Here is an 8889-nt window from a genome sequence, read left to right on the forward strand (position 1 = left end):
GCGAGGCCGCAGGACCGAGCTGCGTCCAAGGAGCGAGGCCGCAGGCACGAGCTGCGTCTAAGGAGCGAGGCCGCAGGCACTAGCTGCGTCTAAGGAGCGAGGCCGCAGGCACGAGCTGCGTTTAAGGAGCGAGGCCGCAGGCACGAGCTGCGTTTAAGGAGCGAGGCCGCAGACACGAGCTGCGTCTAAGGAGCGAGGCCGCAGACACGAGCTGCGTCTAAGGAGCGAGGCCGCAGGCCCGAGCTGCGTCTAAGGAGCGAGGCCGCAGGCACGAGCCGCGTTTAAGGAGCGAGGCCGCAGACACGAGCTGCGTCTAAGGAGCGAGGCCGCAGGCCCGAGCTGCGTCTAAGGTGCGAGGCCGCAGACACGAGCTGCGTCTAAGGAGCGAGGCCGCAGGCTCGAGCTGCGTCTAAGGAGCGAGGCCGCAGGCCCGAGCTGCGTCTAAGGAGCGAGGCCGCAGGACCGAGCTGCGTCTAAGGAGCGAGGCCGCAGACACGAGCTGCGTTTAAGGAGCGAGGCCGCAGGACCGAGCTGCGTCTAAGGAGCGAGGCCGCAGGCACGAGCTGCGTCTAAGGAGCGAGGCCGCAGACACGAGCTGCGTCTAAGGAGCGAGGCCGCAGGACCGAGCTGCGTCTAAGGAGCGAGGCCGCAGGCCCGAGCTGCGTCTAAGGAGCGAGGCTGCAGGCTCGGGGTCCTGGACGAGCTGCATCTAACGTCAATCTACTGTTTACAAATTACTATTATATTATTGCTCTGCAGAATGACTTTCAACCAATTATTTAACCACCCGATTAAAACACCCCGCTTCAGCTTCTGCTTCTTTGGTGTCTTCTACTTTATGGCAGTTGGCAAACGATTTAGAAAGTACAAATGAAGCCTCCTGCTACAAGTTACACCCTTACAAGTCACGCCCCTGTCTTGCAGTCCGCAGACAGACCCCTTCTCCAAAAAGGCGCTGTGATGGCCCGGCGGCCCGTCCGGGGTGTCTCCCGCCTGCCGCCCAGTGACTGCCGGGACAGGCTCCGGCATCCCGCGACCCCAGTTGGGATAAGCGGTTCGGATAAGGCGATATTAAGTTCACGTCTCTTTAAGTTGACCATTTTATGTTTAAATGCATCAAAGTAGCTTGAGTCCTTTTCTATAAACCAACAACAAGGGCTGTTTTAAAAAAAATATATATATATATATACATATATTTACATATAGGAGCGGGAGCCCTTTTTAAATCGCCGGAGGACGTAGGACGCACAAGGGAGGAAGCGAGTTTCGCATCGAGACGCGCCCCTTCATGCCACCGCAGAGCTGCGCGCGAGCGTAGCGCACGTCCGACGTGCGCGCCCCCGTCACTGAGCGACAAGATGGCGGTCGCCGCCGGATCAGGTAAAATTGTCGGTATAAATAAATAATCGCTTTATTAAAAACTGTCAGGGGCAATCGAACGAGTTCTCGCGCTTCGTGCGAACGTCGGGGCGAGGCCGGGCAGCGCTCCGGTTCCGCTCATCGGCGCGCATTTTTTCCCCGCAAACGAGCCGCTTTCTGCGGATTGATGGGAGAGGGAGCCCGCTCGGGCAGACTTGACCACCTCCTGAACGCAGCGGCCGAGGATAGTAATGGACGGGCTCCAGAGAGGCGCCCTGCGCCCTGCTAGCGGCCGAGAAGCGGACCAGCGGGGATCGGGTTTAGCTGTGGGCGTTAAGCCGCGGCGGCGGCGGCAGCCATGGTGACCTGTGCTGTGTTCACGCCAACGTCGCCGCGCTTGTTGTTCTCCGCCTACCATGTGACCGCGCTAACCTCACACGAACCAGCCCATCGGCCCAGACTTCATGTGCACGGCGCGCTGCCCACGTCAAAACCCGGCGCAGGGAAGTCACACTGCGCGGGCCAGAAGGAAGGCGGGGAAAACGAGGCGGAATACAAACACCTGGGCCAAGCAGATGTTTTTAGTAGGGTAGATGTCTCGCACCTCTGGGGGGGGGGGAAGGGGGGTTTATGTTCCTGTGTAGAAACAGGACTCGAGAACTCAGCTCTTTTATCACTGGGGAATCGAACCACCCAGTGTCTGTGACTCTTGAGCCGGTTCTCTGCAGGCGGGACCCCGAACCCCCTAACATCATGTGGTGGTGGTAGGCCTTGAACCCGAATCACCCCACTTGTTATAGGTTCTTTCACCCGAGACTCGAACCCGGCTCTTTCATCGGTGGGAATCGAACTGCTGTCTCTGGGACTCCTAACCAAGTTTAAGCAGGACTCGAACCTACTAACATAAAGCTAGTTTGGTCGACCGGTGGGGTCTTTTGTTAGCTTGATGCCAGTGGCCTCAACTTCCGTCCACCCATCCATCCGTTATCCGAACCGCTTGTCCTGCTCTCAGGGTCGTGGAATGCTGGAGTCTATCCCAGCAGCCATTGGGCGGCAGGCGGGGAGACACCCTGGACAGGCCGCCAGGCCATCACGCAGGGCCATGGCACGGCACGGCGGACAGTAACTGAAATGAATAAATACATAAGCAGGAGAATTGGCTTTGTGTTGTGTCCCTCAGAGGCTCCGGTAAGAGACAGAACGTCAGACTGACGACCACCAGAAGGACACGTGTTCCCTGCTGCTGGTGGCCGACCACCGATTCTCCAGACACATGGGCTGTGAGGAGGAGAGCGCCACGCTCAACTACCTCTGGCTGTGTCTGTCTCTCAGAAAGACTGTGACCGTTCCACATCAGCACATCAGCTGCTCAGTACATCACATGGCTAATATTCTAATCATAATTATCCCAGTGTGATTTCTGCGATAACCTTGCAAAGTTCATGTTCTCTCGTGAGTTGGTAGCTGTCGAGGAAGCCACTGTACGGTATACAACACCGACTCTCACTGATGCTCTCTCTTACTCATACAGTGGCAGAAATGATGCAACTCTCATGCTAGGCTACATGGAAACTATTACTAGAAGAACACCATGTGTAAGAATCCATGAGAGGTTCGTCACATTGAACTGGCTGGTAACGCATAGTGTAATGTCAAACCAAAACTAGTTTTCAAATAATTATCCCAGAACTCTTTTGTGAGAAGTCCGAGGTGAAATGTTTTCATTCATTTAGACGACAACATTGTGTATCGTGATTTGACAACATCCGATTTTCTTTGCGATTCAGTGCCTCTGAAAGACGAAAAACGATGACGCTGAATTATTGCCCAGCCAGCCCTGTGTATGCAACACCATCTGAACAGGGATGTGGGAGTAATGATTATGCAAAGCTTTGCGTTAAGGTCCAGGAATGGCGTTCAGGTCAACAGTTAGCTCAAAGGTCCAGGATAATAAACACATCAGGAAGCAGAGATCCAAGCTGGTTGGAAGGTGTGCTACTTCCTGTCCCATCACTTGAATCAGAAAGAACCGAAGCAACGCCACACCCTGACCTGTACTTTACTACAGGCAGAACTAATGCCGGCCTGGCAGTGTGGTCGGTGCCTGTGGGGGCCCCGGACCCTGCAAGAAACGAGTAATCTTGCCGTTATATAAGTTTATCCACTGACTGAAATCTAATGTTTATGGAAATGTGCTCTTGATTGACTCATTCATTTTAACAGGCGTCAAAGTTCCCCGCAATTTCCGGCTGCTGGAGGAGCTGGAAGAAGGACAGAAGGGTGTTGGGGATGGAACAGTGAGCTGGGGTCTGGAAGACGATGAGGACATGACCTTAACACGATGGCGAGGGATGATAATCGGCCCTCCGAGGGTAAGCGGTGACACTTTTCAACTGCCTGATTTTTCTTTTCTTTTTTCTTTTGCCTCTCCTGTCGGTACAAAGGAATGAGACATCTGATATTCAGCTGTTAGTCTGGATAGTTACAGGAGAGTTGTGATTGATAATAAACGTAATTATTTGTCACAGGGAAACTCAGTCGTTGTCAGCAGAGCAGAGATAATAATGTCAAAATTATAAAGATGCAATTAAAGACGTCAAAAAAGAACTGCAGCTGTTGCGCCAAGTGCTCATATATTTGGTCCCATAGTAGACATCAAAATAAATATATTTGCATTATAAGATCAGGTTTTTTGTATACTACATAAACACCAAATCTAGGAGGGACTGTAGTGTATTCTCAAGGCTCAGCGTTTTCGGTTTTTATTTTTCAAAGCCATCTAGCATGCCGAATTTCGCCCCAAGAGGACACTGTTACATAACCTCACACGAACAGGAACAACGTTTCGATCCGTGGAAACATAAAATCCGGGTGAAAATCAGTTTAAATCGATCTGCTCCTTTTAAAAAAGCTGGGTATTTTTCGGTGGAAGCCGGTAAAAACTGAAAACGCTGAGCCTTGTGTATTCTGCAGAGTTGAATTTTGAAAAGACGATCTACCAACTCCGCCCAATCCGTGTATCTTTGTTCTCCACAGACAATCTATGAAAATCGGATGTACAGTCTTAAGGTTGAATGTGGGCCCAGATATCCAGAGACACCGCCATTTGTCAGATTTGTGACGAAGATAAACTTGAATGGTGTGCACAACTCCAATGGCGTGGTGAGTAGACCTGGTTATCCGAGCCTAGCTGATGCTTTTTTAAGTAAAGACGATAGAAGCAGAAAATAAAGATGGGGCTTTTGTCAGTTTTTTTGCACAGTCAAGACTCAAGTCTGTCCCGACCTCTCAGAAACAGGTTGCACAGAAAGACAGTATTCAGCTTATACGACAGTGTGGACATGCAGCGTAGTAGTGGAGATAAGTTGTCGTGCAGTATTCTTCCTCAAGCTGCCCAGCGTACTGGGTAGTTTTGTAAAAAGAATGAACCGACAGCGTGAACACAAACGACACACATGCAAATGTTAATGTGCCAACTCCCAAGTTGCTAAACACATTTTGGAAACAGCGGTGGTCACATGGTCCTCTCTGAAACATGCTCACCTCCCAGTAAACCAGTAAAACGTCATTCCCCACGTTTTCATGATGTTGAAAGGGAACGCAAGGGCATTGTTTCTGTTTCGGTCTTTTTCCCAAGCGCTAATTATTATTCTTTTCTTTTTTTTAAAATGTACAACAAATGATTTGGTTTCCCTCACAGATTGCTTATCGGCGCTCCACTTTTCATTTCCATTTTGCAGACTGATTTTGGATGCGTGGGTCTTTGTCACATGGCATACAGTGTAGATGGCTCCTAGTTTGTGGTGAGATGCAAGGTGCAATGTCGTATTGGTTTTTGTTCTCTACGCCGCAGGTTGACACGCGGGCGGTGTCAGCTCTGGCCAAGTGGCAGAACTCCTACAGCATCCGGATGGTTCTGCAGGAGCTCAGACGGCTCATGATGTGCAAGGAGAACATGAAGCTTCCTCAGCCGCCCGAGGGCCAGATCTACACAAACTGACCCCATGCTGCTTTCGACTCCCCGTTTTCTTCCTTGTTTTTCCTCGCTGTTCTGTCGGCATTCATCCCCCTCATCCCATCCAGCACCTCGTGACATTCAGTTGCCTGCCAACGCTCAAACGGCGGCGTACTTAATTATATGGTGACAATGACAGACGCACACAAGTATACGTATGACTACACAAACACATACATACATGTGCACACACATATACATATACGGCAACATATTCAGCATTCAAAAGCCATTTTCCTCTCCTGGTCCCCTTCCTCTCTCATCACTGGAGTTCTGGCTGGACTAGATGTGACTCAGCAGAAGCAGTCCTCAGTCCACGACAGATGTGACCATTTGAATACTGTACATCTTACTAATCTTTTTTTATTGTTATTATTATTATTTGTTATAAATGCAAATTGTACAATAACATAAATAATCTTATTGAGTGTACATCTCGTGTGTTGCCTTTTTGTGACGCCGGAAAAACTCGAGCGTCATCACTGCGCAGAGTTCGCTTTTCAGGCGTTCCCCCTCCGCTGTTGGTAACGAAACATTTTTCTTTCCGTGCAAAAAACCCCCACAAAACCGTAATGAAGATTTAACCTGGTAGTTAACTGGTTTAGTCGGTCAACATGGAAACATCTATGATGAGATGTGTTGGTGTTTTTCACGAGTGTGCTGGTTACGGGCGTCTACGCCTTATGTGGTTTGTTGGCGTGTCTGGTACACCTGGCGTCTGCCAAGAGGTCAGCAGAAAGGCCGCTTCAGATCCGGCTCGTAAAGAGAACTGATGTCATCCGCCTCTTGCTCTTGTGTCACGTCAGAGAAAAGACCTCGCAGGGGGGGGGGTGTTCTTCATCTCCCCATACGGTACTTTCCTTTTCCGTTCTGCGCCTCTCATAGACGCGGCATTGTGTGTTCAGATGTTCTGGTTCCCTCAACCACCAGGCGGTGGCGCTATGAATGTAGCTTTTTAACATTTTTTCCCGCAATGACTTGCCGTATGTACAGCAGTTATATACCCATGAGTGAGTTTACCAAACAGCAAACTGAACAAAACAAAACGTGGTGGTGAATGTAAACACTCCTGACGGTGTACAACACCACCCGGATGTCCTGTCTGTCTAGTTGGGCTTCAGCTGGCACAGCGACACATTTTTGGCCTCTGTTACTCGACCTCTCTTTCAACGGAATAATTTCTGTGATGACATTTGTATGTAGACGACACATGCTGTTATTTTACACTGTATCCCTAAAAGAATCAGAAGGTCAAGGCGTTGTGAGATACAGATGTAGGGTGGAACCATCCGGATCCATTGTCCGTGAGTTAGAGAGAAAAGATACAGATGTAGGGTGGAACCATCCGGATCCGTTGTCCCTGAATTAGAAAGATACAGATGTAGGGTGGAACCATCCGGATCCGTTGTCCCTGAGTTAGAAAGATACAGATGTAGGGTGGAACCATCCGGATCAATTGTCCCTGAGTTAGAAAGGAAAGATACAGATGTAGGATGGAACCATCCGGATCCATTGTCCCTGAGTTAGAAAGATACAGATGTAGGGTGGAACCATCCGGATCCGTTGTCCCTGAATTAGAAAGATACAGATGTAGGATGGAACAATTCAGATCCGTTGTCCCTGAGTTAGAAAGAAAAGATACAGATGTAGGGTGGAACATCTGGATGTGTTGTCCCTGAGTTAGAGAGAAAAGATACAGATGTAGGGTGGAACCATCAGGATCCGTCATCCCTGAGTTAGAAAGATACAGATGTAGGGTGGAACCACCTGGATCCGTTGTCCCGAGTTAGAAAGGAAAGATACAGATGTAGGATGGAACCATCCGGATCCATTGTCCCTGAGTTAGAGAGAAAAGATACAGATGTAGGGTGGAACCATCCGGATCCGTTGTCCCTGAGTTAGAAAAATACAGATGTAGGGTGGAACCATCTGGATCCGTTGTCCCTGAGTTAGAAAGGAAAGATACAGATGAAGGATGGAACCATCAGGATCCGTTGTCCCTTAGTTAGAAAGGAAAGATACAGATGTAGGGTGGAACCATCCGGATCCATTGTCCCTGAGTTAGAAAGGAAAGATACAGATGTAGAGTGGAACCATCAGGATCCGTTGTCCCTGAGTTAGAAAGAAAAGATACAGATGTAGAGTGGAACCATCAGGATCCGTTGTCCATGAGTTAGAAAGGAAAGATATAGATGTAGGGTGGAACCATCCGGATCCATTGTCCCTGAGTTAGAAAGAAAAGATACAGATGAAGGATGGAACCATCCGGATCCATTGTCCCTGAGTTAGAAAGAAAAGATACAGATGTAGGGTGGAACCATCTGGATCTGTTGTCCCTGAGTTAGAAAGGAAAGATACAGATGTAGAGTGGAACCATCAGGATCCGTTGTCCCTGAGTTAGAAAGAAAAGATACAGATGAAGGATGGAACCATCCGGATCCATTGTCCCTGAGTTAGGAGAGATACAGATGTAGGATGGAACCCTCCGGATCCGTTGTCCCTGAGTTAGAAAGGAAAGATACAGATGTAGAGTGGAACCATCAGGATCCGTTGTCCCTGAGTTAGAAAGGAAAGATACAGATGTAGAGTGGAACCATCAGGATCCGTTGTCCCTGAGTTAGAAAGGAAAGATACAGATGTAGAGTGGAACCATCAGGATCCGTTGTCCCTGAGTTAGAAAGGAAAGATACAGATGTAGGGTGGAACCATCCGGATCCATTGTCCCTGAGTTAGAAAGAAAAGATACAGATGAAGGATGGAACCATCTGGATCCGTTGCCCCTGAGTTAGAAAGAAAATATACAGATGTAGAGTGGAACCATCAGGATCCATTGTCCCTGAGTTAGAAAGAAAAGATACAGATGAAGGATGGAACCATCCGGATCCATTGCCCCTGAGTTAGAAAGAAAAGATACAGATGTAGGATGGAACCACCCGGATCCGTTGCCCCTGAGTTAGAAGGAAAAGCTGTTGGAAGTCCTATGGGCATAGACGCCCACGTGTCCTGTAACTTCAGGCGTGATCCAGCACGTGTGAAGCGGGGGCGTCTCCTGTTGTGGCGCAATTAAACAAATTAAGGTTGACATTTGACTGTGGCGACTGAACGGAGGCCCTGCTGTCTCAGTCCTTGAGGTTTTCCCCTGGAACAGCCTCGCCTCAAGAGGGGCAGCAGATGAACAGCCAGCCGTTCTCTTCTGGACCTGGTAGACAGACACACGCGCTTTTCCCTCCTGAATCGTGTTCGAGGTGTTTGTGCCCAGGACTCTCGTGTTATAATGACGAGACTTTTGCCTCGAACCCCCCCCCCCCCGTCTCCCTCACGACCCTGTCAGCTGATCACCTCCAACCCTCTACGTCACACACACGTACGTTAAAACACGACGCAGCAACGTGCGCCTCGTTAAGCCACGACGCACGTTAAGATGAAGGCAGCCGAATGATGAAGAGGAAGGGAAACACGGGCAGCAGCAGCAGACAAAGAAACAGTAAAATACTCAGATGTATTTATACAACGGC

The 8889-nt window shown here is 49.5% G+C and overlaps 1 pseudogene; it reads left to right on the forward strand.

Moving 5' to 3' along the window:
* The first annotated feature begins 1336 nt into the window (after positions 1 to 1336).
* On the forward strand, positions 1337 to 5800 carry LOC130106692 (ubiquitin-conjugating enzyme E2 variant 1-like; annotated as a pseudogene).
* The last annotated feature ends 3089 nt before the right edge of the window (positions 5801 to 8889 follow it).

The sequence above is a fragment of the Lampris incognitus genome, chromosome 2, assembly GCF_029633865.1.
Source record: "Lampris incognitus isolate fLamInc1 chromosome 2, fLamInc1.hap2, whole genome shotgun sequence".
NCBI classification, from domain to species: Eukaryota; Metazoa; Chordata; class Actinopteri; order Lampriformes; family Lampridae; genus Lampris; species Lampris incognitus.